The sequence below is a fragment of the Cetorhinus maximus genome, chromosome 7 (assembly GCF_964194155.1).
Source record: "Cetorhinus maximus chromosome 7, sCetMax3.hap1.1, whole genome shotgun sequence".
Lineage (NCBI taxonomy): Eukaryota > Metazoa > Chordata > Chondrichthyes > Lamniformes > Cetorhinidae > Cetorhinus > Cetorhinus maximus.
This window is the reverse complement of record NC_135885.1, coordinates 64,320,272-64,331,004: the sequence shown is the minus strand read 5'-3', so window position 1 is coordinate 64,331,004 and position 10,733 is coordinate 64,320,272. Positions and strand designations below refer to the sequence as shown.

At 42.4% G+C, this 10,733-nt stretch overlaps 1 protein-coding gene across 1 annotated transcript in view; it reads left to right on the top strand.

The window, feature by feature from the left end:
• Positions 1-4,455: 4,455 nt before the first annotated feature.
• The window catches only part of LOC144682476 (interleukin-1 receptor type 1-like), a 79,013-nt gene continuing 72,735 nt past the window's right edge, over positions 4,456-10,733 (top strand). The window contains exon 1 of the mRNA XM_078544874.1: positions 4,456-4,630. The gene's annotated coding sequence lies outside the window, so the exon portion shown is untranslated. The remainder of the gene's footprint in view (positions 4,631-10,733) is intronic.

The window sequence follows — 10,733 nt, the reverse complement described above, 5'->3', positions numbered from 1 at the left end:
GGAGCCTCCTTTGGCATTGCACCTCTGACATATTGAGGTTGCTGTGTCACCGCCTGTAAACTCTGGCAGTGGGATAGTGGTGTCTTCTGTGGCCCCTTCTGCCTTGGACTTCCTGCTGCCCCTGCGCCACTTGTGCCTGCGCCTCTCCTCCCACAGCTCCCTCCCCTGGAAGCTGCATAGAGACACCTGGCCTCCTCTCCCTTCCGCCCCATCTCTTCCTTCTTGGAGGGGGTGCCTCCAGTGGAGACCACAATCCCCATTACCAGGATGAGGGAAGGCTGTCTGATACCTGGAAGGGTCTATACAGTCTGAATCCTCTGGGGGCCTGGCAGACAGCAATGAGTCCAGAAATGAAGCCTGGAAATGCTAAGGATGAAGCTGCCAAGTACCAATAAGCAACCAGCTGCAAACTATCTCCAAAACTCCTCACTACTCACACTGGCAATGCTGCTGACCCTTTTTCATCCAAGGGTAGAATAAAATGTCAGCTGGCTGCCTGCCCATTTTGCCCGTGCGACAAGCAGACAATCACATGGGCAGAGGAAAATCAGTCAATTGGATTGTTAAGGGCCTTAAGTGGCTGCTTAATTAATGGCAGATGCCGATCCGGCACCCGCGTGTGCCCAAGTGAAATATCGTGTCATGCACTATTTTACTCCCGATTGGGTCTGGCGTACGCCTGCCCGGGGGACGAAAACTTCTGCCCTAAGTCGTTGGCTCCTACATGGACCGCCATAACTGGACCCTCCCCCTCCCACTCCACGTTCTTCTCTAGCTGCGAGGAGATGCCTTTAACCTTGGTACTGGGCAGCCAACATAACCTTGGGACTCCAGGTCATGGCTACAGTGAACCACATCACTCCACCTTGATGATACTGTCCTCTATCACTACCAGATTCCTTTTCATTCCCCCCACTTGAATGGCTTCCATGGTGCCTTGTCAGTTTGCCCATCCGCCCTGTAGTACCTGTTCTTATCCACACAGGTAGCAAGTATGACTTTGCTGTTGATGAAAGTCAAGGGCCAAGGCTCCTCCATCACTACATCCTGGGTGACCATACCTGCCTGACTTGAGGTCACACCTTTCTGTCCCTGTCCGTTGACCAACTCTAAAGTTCGATTTCATCATGGGGTGTGACTGTCTCCTGGAACAAAGTGTCCGGGTAACTCTCCCCCTCCTTGATGCCCCAATATCTGCAGCTCAGACCCCAACTCAACCACTCTGGTAAGTTGAAATTCCTCAAGCTGCAGACACTTACTGTAACTATGGTTAGCTGGATTGCAATGTTCTCCATAAAGTCCCGCATGTTACCACTAAGGCACAATACCTACCATGCCATGTCTATCTTACCTTATTTATTTATTTGATTAGTTAATAAGTGGATTTTTTAGAAGAATTGATTATTTTAGTTTTAGTAATTAATTGGTAAAACTAGTTTAAGTTACTAATTTCGTAAAGCAAGAGCAAGTTTCCCACATTAGCCTTAATAGCCTTTCACTGTATTTCCTACATTACAACAGTAACTACACTTCAAAAATGCTTCATTGTCTGAAAAGTTTTGAGATGTCGGGTGGGCATGGAAGGCATTCTATAAACGCAAGTCTTTCTTTTTTCTTTCAAGTTATAGTTTCCTAGGTTAGAGACAAAATAAACTGCAAAATTGTAATACTCAACAATCAATCACCTACCTTCTGCCCTGTGGTTTCACAATTTATCCTCACTGCTGCACTTTACAGTCTCTATGGTACAGACAATTGTAAAGCATTTTTATGGTTTTAGGCAGAAAAACTCTGGTTTCTTTTTGATTTGCACTGTTTGCTGAAATGTTGTGAAAAATAATTTATTCGGTAAGGGACTAATTGCAAGCTGGATGATTGATTCTTTGGCTGACACAGCTTTTTAAGGGAAGATCATAGGTACAAATTCAAGAAAATAGAAAATAGTATCTGCTTATTTGAAATATCAAGAAATCTTAAAAGAGGAAGTGTTGCAGTTAATACCTGGAATTGACATATTGCGACATACACACGACAGCAGAAAGTACACCAAGTAGACAGTAAGATGCAAAGGATAACATTGAGCTTCTGAGAACATTCACCATAATGCTATGTCACAAAAATTGCTATTTCCCTTGTAGTGCAGTTTTTCTGGACAGTGCAAAAAATACATTTCTCTGGAGTATTAGTTTCTCTGCAAACTAATCCTCTTTGCAATGAGAATAATGCACAAAATGCGCAAAACTGCTGAAAATAAAAGCGTTAGTTAATACAGCTTAAATTTATCTAACCTCATTACTATGTTATTAAACATGTCCACAAAGCATTTGTAAAATTTGAAATCTAAAGCCACAATCAGAATATCATCCTGTTTATCATTTTAAATGTGTTCCTTCAGTGAGATCATTTCAGATGTAGTTTAAAATGAAATGGCTATGACTTTAGATGGTGTATATTATATTAGACTGATTACTCCAAGCATTAAGAAAAATATATCTTGCTTTTGGTGGAAATAAACAGGAAAAAAATGTTATAGAAACAGGGGATTAATGTGCAAAGAATGTGGGTCACATGTATGCAGATTTAGAGGGGAGACTTATTTTAAGTGCAAGGAGTTGAAGAAGTTTTGAACAGAGGAAGCCAGATTAGAATCAAATAAATAGGCTGGAAAATATTCACACCAAGGCATTGCTATAAAGATAAAAACAGTTATGTGGTAGTGCAGCCCTGACATTATTCTGCAGCATTTAAATGTGGGTGGTGTGGTGTTGGAGGCCTGGGGGAGGGGTAGGCATTTATTTCGAGAGGACTAGAATATAAAAGCAGGGATGTGCTGCTGAGGCTTTATAAGGCTCTGGTCAGACCACATTTAGAATATTGTGAGCAATTTTGGGCCCCGTATCTCAGGAAGGATGTGCTGGCCCTGGAGAGGGTCCAGAGGAGGTTCACGAGAATGATCCCAGGAATGAAAGGCTTAACATGTGAGGAACATTTGAGGACTCTGGGCCTATACTCGATGGAACTTAGAAGGATGAGGGGCAATCTGATTGAAACTTACAGAATACGGAAAGGCCTGGATACACTGGACGTGGGGAAGATGTTTCCATTAGTAGGAGAGACTAGAAACCGAGGGCGCAGCCTCAGAGTAAAGGGAAGACCTTTTAGAACAGAGATGGGGAGAATCTTCTCTTGCCAGAGAGTGGTGAATCTATGGAATTCATTGCCACAGAAGGCTGTGGAGGCCAGGTCATTGAGTATATTTAAGACCGAGATAGATAGGTTCTTGATTGGTAAGGGGATCAAAGGTTATGGGGAGAAGGTGGGAGAATGGGGCTGAGAAACTTATCAGCCGTGATTGAATGGCGGAGCAGATTTGATGGGCCGAATAGCTTAATTTCTGCTCCTATGTCTTATGACCAATCAGCCCCTCAATTTTCTCCCCCTAACCCCATTTGTGCACCTAAACTGATGACTAGAAGCAAGGCCATTATATAAAATGGCAATCGAATCAGCACAGCAGTACTCCTGAGGCATTGAGATGGCCATTGTTTGAGAGCTGCTTTGTATCACAGTAAGTCCCAGTATTAAGCTGTCCTATTTTATGTCATTTTACTTTAAGTTCTGCAGATTTTAGGCACAATATTTCTGTTTTGCATCTTCAATTTTGATCTAGTGTCGTTGTGTTTCATTTCATGCCACTGTCATTGCACATTGCCGTTCCACGGCATCATTTTGCGATGTTTCCCGCTGATGTGATGTCAGGTCCGGTGACCCAATCAGTGCCACTCTGATACAAACGTGACCACAGGCATTGTTCTCACTTGAGGGAACTGCAAGTCTTTTTTTCAAAAACTTTGAAGCAAAGTTCTGTGAAAAATATCCAAACCAACAGGTTATTTTTTGCAAGGAAGAAGTTGAAGCCCAGGCTGTTCATTTCTGTGCAGAAAAGGCCCATTTCTTGACTCTGCAAGCTGATTTTTAATTTGGAGCCCCAGGTGTGCCTGCCGTGGACCTTCACATCGGGTGAGGCAGAGAGGCCATTTTAAATTTTGTAAGATAGAGGCATTTGCTACTGTACACAGGTAAAATTGCTTTCCTTGTCTCAGGGCTTATTTGGGTGAAAAATACAGAATGCAGTATTTACCCTTCAGGAGCATGCCTCTGCAATCTTCTGATTAATCTTGGTGCTTTTACAACATTGTAGTTGGTGAGGCAGAGGCCATTTTAAAGCTGGCTAGCGAGGCAAGCCAACATGTCCAGCATTGAGGTGCTAATCACTCAAAGCCATCTCGACTAGAACATTTTAGGGATGTCCTCAATGCAACCCTGAAGAGGTCAAACATCACCACTGACTCATGGTGACCAACCAAAATAGAAGAAGGTTAATTTGGGAAGGCATCGAACACAGAGAGACTTTATCAGGCACATGCAGAGGTAAAGTCAAGGTGGTGGAGAGAATGCAAAAACCTCCAAACAACCCATGTAACTGATCGTCCAGGCAACACCTTCCTTACCTGTGGCAGAATCTGCAAATTACGCATTGGATTTATCAGCCAACTCAGAATCCATTGAACTGAAGCAGAAGCAAGTCATCCCCAAACCCAAGGGACTGCCTAAGAGGAGAGTGAGTCTGGTGAGCATCATCAAATTTGAATTTATATTGTAATTCTTTTATCTTTAGTGACTTATTTCATTTTGCAAGTTACGTCAGCTAGGAATGCACAGTAGTGCACGTGTACAGTGCAGTCTGTTAACGTGTACATAGGTTCTTTTAGACATTTTGCTTTCGGAAAAACCAAGCTCTGGTTTTAACATTGATTCCTATGGGAACATAAGATTCATTTAAAGTCGCTTCACTTAAAATAACGATTTTTAGGAACGCAACTACAGCTTTAAGCGAGGACTTAGTTTGTAGAATATGTATTTGGGCAGCAATCGTTTGATTTTCTGAGCTCAGGAGCAAGTTCAAAGATTGTCATTTACAGTGTGTTTTGAGGAAGTTAAAATTTGGATGAAATTCGAAATCCTAGTTACTTATAAAGAGAGTAAAGATTCCATGGTTTTAAACAAACCGAAGAATATCTACTATACAAGAGTCAACAAAGTAAATAGTCAATACTATCTATCCTGTACTCTAACATCCATAATTAACATGAGGTAAACATGAATTAATAGGAAAACTGTGGTTGAACACATACATAAACTGCGCAGCAAGTGGCAGACACAACTAAGACAAGCCCCACAAATTTCTCAGCAACCCATCTAGACATCAGGGATCACTGTGAGTCACAAAGTCCTTCCAATTCTGTCATTCTATGAGGGATTTCAGTTCCTCTCTTTCAAAGATTTAGCCCCTGATTTCCCTTCAATGGCAATTCCAGCTCAGCCTGGAGGCCCTCTTGCTTATTCTGCCTGCAATGAGTTGTCAAGCAACAGGATTCCAGCTCAAATTGCCCCAATGACTGCTCACCTCCCAAATTGAAGATATGGTAGCTAAATTTGCTGATGACATAGAGATAGGTAGGAATTAAAGTAAGTTGTCAAGAGGACATAGAAGAGTCTACAGAGAGATTTAGATAGGTTAGGTGAGTGGACAAAGTTGAGTTGGCAGATGGAATATAATGTGGGAAAATGTGAACTTGTCCACTTTGGCAAGAAGAATAGAAAAACAGTATATTATTTAAATGGAGAGAGATTGCAGAACTCTACAGTACAGAGTGATCTGGATGTCCTGGTTCTTGAATCTTAACAAGTTGGTATGCAGGTTCAGCAAGTGATTAGAAAGGCAAATGGAATGTTGGCATTTATTGTTAGGAATTATGTATAAAAGCAGGGAAGTTTTGCTACAGTTATCCTGGCCTTTGTGAGATGACATCTGGAGTACAGTTTTGGTCTCCTTGCTTAAGGAAGGATATCATTGCATTAGAAGCAGTTTAGAGAAGGTTCACTTGACTGATTCCTGGGATGAAAGGGTTATCTTATGATGAAAGGTTGAGCATGTTGGGCCCATACCCATTGAAGTTTAGAAGAATGATAGGTAATCTTACTGAAACACACAAGATCTTGAGGGGACTTGACAGGGTGGATATTGAGAGTGTGTTTCCCCTTGTATTTAAAAATTAGGGGCCTCCCATTTAAGACTAAGGTAAGGAGAAATATTTTTCTCTGAGGGCTGTTAGCCCTTTGAATTCTCTTCCCCAGAGAGCAGTGGATGATGGGTCATTGAATATGTTCAAGGCTGAGTTAGATTTTTGATCACCAAGGGTATCTAGGGTTATGGGGCAGAGAGAGTGGAGTTGAGGCCACAATCAAAGCAGCCATGATATTATCAAATGGTGGATCAGGCTTGAGGGGCTGAATGGCCAACTCCTGCTTCAAATTACTGTGTTAAATGGAAGAGCCTTGGCCCTTGCAATTGTCCAATACGTTCGAGGTTCTTACAGCTTGTGTGCATGAGAGCCAAGGTTAAAGGGAGGATAAGCAAACTGACCACAGCACCATGGTGCAAGGGCCATTCAAGTGGGGGAAGTTAAAAGAAATGTAGTTGTACTAGGGGACAATATAGTTAGAGGAATAGATATGGTTCTCTTCAGCCAAGAGCTTGAGCCCTGAAGGCTGTATTGCCTGCCTGGTGCCAGGATTAAAGACATCCCTTCAGGATTGGAGAGGAACTTGAAGTGAGAGTGTAAGGACCCAGTTGTCGTGATCCACAAGGTTACCAACAGCATAGGTTACACTAAGAAAGACTAAGGGAGTAATGAGCAGTTAGAGGCTCAGTTAAGAAGCTGAATCACAAAGGGAATCTCTGGATTACTACCTGTGTCACGAGAAAATTGGCATAAGGTAAATAAGATCAGAGAGAATGTATGGCGCAAATATTGGTGTGGAAAAATGGGTTTTGATTCATGGGGCACTGGCACCAGTACTGGAGAAAGAGGGAGCTGCACCATTGGGGTGGCCTTAATCTGAGCCTTGCTGGCACCAGAGTATTGGTGAATTGTATGACTAGAGATGTAGAGAAGGCTTTAAGCTAAATAGGGGGGCAGGGGGGAAGGTTCACATGAGGGGTGATTTTAAAGTTTAAAAAAAAGGACAAGGCAATAGTGCAAGTTGACGATAACAAGATTGTGACAGGAAGGGATGCACCAGCAAATAAGGTCAGAGTAGGCAAAACAATAAAAAGACAAAATTAAAAGCTGTTAACCTGAGTGCTCACAGCAATCATAACAAGATGGATAAATTGATCGTACAAATAGAAATAAATGAATGTGATATGATAACCATTACAGAGAAATGGCTGCAAGGCTGACACCTGAATATTCAAAGGTGTTTGACATTTCGGAAGGACAGGAGGAAAGGAAAAGCAGATGGGGTAGCTTTCCTAATAAAGGATGAGGTCAATACACTGGTGAGGCATCTTGGTTTAGAAGATTAAGATGTGGAATCAATAAAATAAAAGCAAAATACTACGGATGTTTGAAATCCAAAGTAAAAAAAGAAAATGTTGGAAAACTTAGCAGGTCTGGCAGCATCTTGAAGAGTGAAATTGAGTTAATATTTTGAGTTCAATACAACTCTTCTTCAGAACAAAAACAGAATTACCTGGAAAAACTCAGCAGGTCTGGCAGCATCGGTGGAGAAGAAATCAGTTAACATTTCGAGTCTTCATGACCCTTCGGCAGAACTGAAGCATAGTTAGGAGAAAGGTGAAATATAAGCTGGTTTAAGGTGGGGGGGGTGGGGGGGGGGGGTGGGGGGGCGGGAGGGGAGAGAAGTTGAGGGTGTGGTGATTGTGGAGATAAGCAAGCAGTGATAGGAGCAGATAATCAAAAGATATCACAGACAAAAGGATCAAAGAGGTGTTGAAGGTGGTGATATTGTCTAAGAAAAGTGCTAATTAAGAATGGAAGACAGGACACTCAAGGTACAGCTCTAGTGGGGGTGGGGTGGAAAGACTGACAGGGCATTACAGGTATAGATTTAAAAATAATGGAAATAGGTGGGAAAAGAAGAATCTATATAAATTATTGAAAAAAAAGGGAGGGGGGAGAAACAGGGTGGGGATGGGGGGAGGGGGAATTTAAGATCTAAAGTTGTTGAATTCAATATTCAGCCCGGAAGGCTGTAAAGTGCCTAGTCGGAAGATGAGGTGCTGTTCCTCCAGTTTGCGTTGGGCTTCACTGGAACAATGCAGCAAGCCAAGGACAGACATGTGGGCAAGAGAACAGGGTGGAGTGTTAAAATGGCAAGCGACAGGGAGGTTTGGGTCTTTCTTGCGGACAGACTGCAGGTGTTCTGCAAAGCGGTCGCCCAGTTTGTGTTTGGTCTCTCCAATGTAAAGGAAACCGCATTGGGAGCAACGAATGCAGTAGACTAAGTTAGGGGAAATGCAAGTGAAATGCTGTTTCACTTGAAAGGAGTGTTTGGGCCCTTGGACGGTGAGGAGAGAGGAAGTGAAGGGGCAGGTGTTGCATCTTCTGCGTGGGCATGGGGAGGTGCCATAGGTGGGGGTTGAGGTGTAGGGGGTGATGGAGGAGTGGACCAGGGTGTCCCGGAGGGAACAATCCCTACTGAATGCCGTCAGGGGGGGTGAAGGGAAGATGTGTTTGGTGGTGGCATCATGCTGGAGTTGGCGGAAATGACGGAGGATGATCCTTTGAATGCGGAGGCTGGTGGGGTGATAAGTGAGGACAAGGGGGACCCTATCATGTTTCTGGGAAGGAGGAGAAGGCGTGAGGGAGGATGCGCGGGATATAGGCCAGACACGGTTGAGGGCCCTGTCAACGACCGTGGGTGGAAAACCTCGGTTAAGGAAGAAGCTTATATTTCACCTTTCTCCTAACTATGCTTCAGTTCTGCTGAAGGGTCATGAAGACTCGAAACGTTAACTGATTTCTTCTCCACCGATGCTGCCAGACCTGCTGAGTTTTTCCAGGTAATTCTGCTTTTGTTTTGGATTTCCAGCATCCGCAGTAGCTTTTAGCTTTTTGTTTTTAACTCTTCTTCAGAACTGGTGAGAGTAGTTTATAGGCCCCTAATAGCTTTTTTTAAAAATTCATTCATGGGATGTGGGCTTCGCTGGCTGGGCCATCATTTATTGCACATCCCTAGTTGCCATCGAGAAAGTGGTGGTGAGCTGCCTTCTTGAACCACTGCAGTCCAATGGCTGCACAGTTGGACAGAGTATATACATTGAGAAATAATAGAGGCTTGCAAGAAATTTGTTGCGATAAAAATGGATGGTTTTAATTTTCACATCAAATGGACAAATCAAGATGGCAAAGGTAGCCTGAAGGATGAGTTTATAGAATGTATTTGGGTCAGTTTCTTAGAACAATACATTCTGGAACTTACCAGGGAATATTTTGGACCTGTATGGAGACAGGATTAATTAAAGGCCTCATAATAAAGGATCCTCTAAGCAAGAGTGATCATAATATGATAGAATTTCACATTCAGTTTGAGAGTAAGCAATGTGGGTCCATAACTAGTGTCTTAAATTTAAATAAAGACAATTTCAAGGGTATGAAGACAGAGTTGGCTAAAGTAGATTGGGTAAATAAGTCAAAAGGGAAGACAGTAGAGAAGCAGTGACAGACATTTAAGAAGATATTTCATAACTCTCAATAAAGATATACTCTATGGCAGAAGAAAGACTCTAGAAGGGTACACCATCCATGGCTAACTAAGGAAGTTAAGGGTGGTATCAAATTGAAAGAAAAGGTGTACAAAGCTGTCAAAATGAATGGTAAACAAGAAGATTGGGGAAGTTTTAGAAACCAGCAAAGCATAATTTAATAAAGTAAAGAGGGTGGAATTAGAATATTGGAGAAAACTAGCAAGAAATATAAAAAACAGACAGTAAAAGCTCCTACAAGTATATAAAAAGGAAAGGAGCAGCTAACGTGAGCATTGGTCCCTTGGAGGGCGAGACTGAGGAATTAATAATGGGAAATGAGGAAATGGCAGAGGCTTTGAATAAGTATTTTATGTCCATCATTAGAGTAGAAGATACAAAAAGCACCCCAGGAATAGTAGAAAATCAAAAGGCAAAAGAAAGGGAGGGATTTAAAACAATCATTATCATTAGAGAAAAATTAATGGGAAATTAATGGAAATTAAGTCTGACAAATCTCTTGGACCTGATGGCCTGCATTCTGGAGTCTTAAAAGAAGTGGCTGCAGAGATAGTGGATGCATTGGTTGTAATCTTACAGAACTCCCTACATTCTGGATAGGTCCCAGCGGACTGGAAAACTGTAAATGTAAGACTGCTGCTCAAGAAAGGAGGGAGACAGGAAACTAAAGGCCAGTTTAGCCTAATGTCTGGCATTGGGAAAGTGCTAGAATCCATTATTAAAGACGTAGTAGCAGGACACTTAGAAATCATAATACTATCAGGCAGAGTCCAGGTGGTCTTGTAAAAGGGAAATTGTGTTTGGCAAATTAGAGTTTTTTGAAGATGTAACAAGCAGGGTGGATAAAAGGGAACCAGTAGATGTAGTGTATTTGGATTTCTAAATGGCAGTTGATAAGGTGCCACATAAAAGGTTACTATTAGCATGGATAGAGGACTGGTTAACCATCAGGAAACAGAGATTCAGGATAAATGGGTAATTTTCGAGAAGGCAAACTAACTGGTGGAGTGCCACTGGGGTTATGCTGGGGTCTCGACTATTTGCTATCTATATTAATGACTTAGGTGAAGGGACCAACTGTATCGTAGCCACATTTGCT